Genomic DNA, 2,005 nt, shown 5'->3' on the forward strand with positions numbered 1-2,005 from the left:
CCGGTGGGGGCCCTACCAAGGCGGGTCATGGGCGCATGTCGGTCAGGTTATAAGAGTGTTTTTTTCGCTCCGGGCTAGAGCCGGGTGAGGTCGTCTCGAACCACGTGCCTGAAGGCCGCCTCGCGCCGGATTCGGCCCCGCTCATTCGTCGGAGTGACCGCCCGACGCGGGCATCGCTAGATTAGCCGTGGCCCCGATCCTTCCCCATCGACAGCCTTTCGCCCCCTTCGCTCCGGCCTCTGAGGCGGCCGGTACCCCTTTCTTGGATGAGACAGAACCCTTGACGGGCCGTTCGCAGATTTTTGCCCGGGCTTTGTTTACCGAGGCGGCCGGTACCTCCGTCTGCCTTGGATGGACCGCATCCGCAGATTTTCGTCCGGCCTTAGCTTAAGGAGACGGCCGTTGCCTCCGATCCTCCGGGCTAGAGCCGGGTGAGGTCGTCTCGAACCACGTGCCTGAAGGCCGCCTCGCGCCGGATTCGGCCCCGCTCATTCGTCGGAGTGACCGCCCGACGCGGGCATCGCTAGATTAGCCGTGGCCCCGATCCTTCCCCATCGACAGCCTTTCGCCCCCTTCGCTCCGGCCTCTGAGGCGGCCGGTACCCCTTTCTTGGATGAGACAGAACCCTTGACGGGCCGTTCGCAGATTTTTGCCCGGCCTGTGTTTAAGGAGGCGGCCGGTACCTCCCTCCTTGGATGACCAACAACCCTTGACCGGCCATTCGCAGATTTTTGCCCGGCCTGTGTTTAAGGAGGCGGCCGGTACCTCCCTCCTTGGATGACCTTCTACCCTTGACGGGCCATTCGCAGATTTTTGCCCGGCCTGTGTTTAAGGAGGCGGCCGGTACCTCCCTCCTTGGATGACCTTCTACCCTTGACGGGCCATTCGCAGATTTTTGCCCGGCCTGTGTTTAAGGAGGCGGCCGGTACCTCCCTCCTTGGATGACCTTCTACCCTTGACGGGCCATTCGCAGATTTTTGCCCGGCCTGTGTTTAAGGAGGCGGCCGGTACCTCCCTCCTTGGATGACCTTCTACCCTTGACGGGCCATTCGCAGATTTTTGCCCGGCCTGTGTTTAAGGAGGCGGCCGGTACCTCCCTCCTTGGATGACCCACTACCCTTGACGGGCCCATTCGCAGATTTTTGCCCGGCCTGTGTTTAGGGAGGCGACCGGTCCTCCGTAGCTTGATCGGATTTCCCTTCCGGCCTGTGTTTAAGGAGGCGGCCGGTCCTCCGTAGCTTGATCGGATTTCCCTTCCAGCCTGTGTTTAAGGAGGCGGCTGGTCCTCCCCGGTCGGTTGCCAAGCGACCGGGACCCGCAAGTGGGCAGGAACCGTCCACCCAACGCCGGCGAGCCGGGGCCGGTGGGGGCCCTACCAAGGCGGGTCTAACTTCAGGCGGTGCAAACGGGGGAGGGGGGTAAGGACGGCTGCCGGGAGCAGACAGCCGTCCCCGGGAGGGGGTAGTAGCTTCGCGGCGGCCGCCGGGAGCAGACGGCCGTCCGCGCATTCTGCCAATGCCTGTAGGACTTTGAATATTTCACAGCCGTGCTGTGGCACTTAGAAAGTTTTTCAGAGACGTGGCACTTAGAAAGTTTTTTCAGAGATGTGGCACTTAGAAAGTTTTTCAGAGATGTGGCACTTAGAAAGTTTTTGAGAGATGTGGCACTTAGAAATTTTTTGAGAGATGTGGCACTTTGAAAATTTTTGAGAAATGTGGCACTTAGAAAATTTTCTCTCTCTCTCTGGAAGTGCCGTGCCTTCTTCAGTTCTGCTATCCGAGCAGGGGACGCTTGCTGGCGGCCGTTACCAGCGCTCGGACCAGGCCCAATTGATTTGCATGGAAAACAATTGCGTCCCCCATGCTCGTTCTGACTATATTTTGCGAAAGGGGGGTAAAGTGATGAGTACACTAAGTGGGGGGACCAACCCATGTACTCTAGAAAAAGTACATGGGTTGACAAAAGACCAGTTCGTACTGCACCCCTGGTACCCAAACCCCTGGTA

Source organism: Syngnathus scovelli, unplaced genomic scaffold, assembly GCF_024217435.2.
Source record: "Syngnathus scovelli strain Florida unplaced genomic scaffold, RoL_Ssco_1.2 HiC_scaffold_141, whole genome shotgun sequence".
Classification (NCBI taxonomy): Eukaryota; Metazoa; Chordata; class Actinopteri; order Syngnathiformes; family Syngnathidae; genus Syngnathus; species Syngnathus scovelli.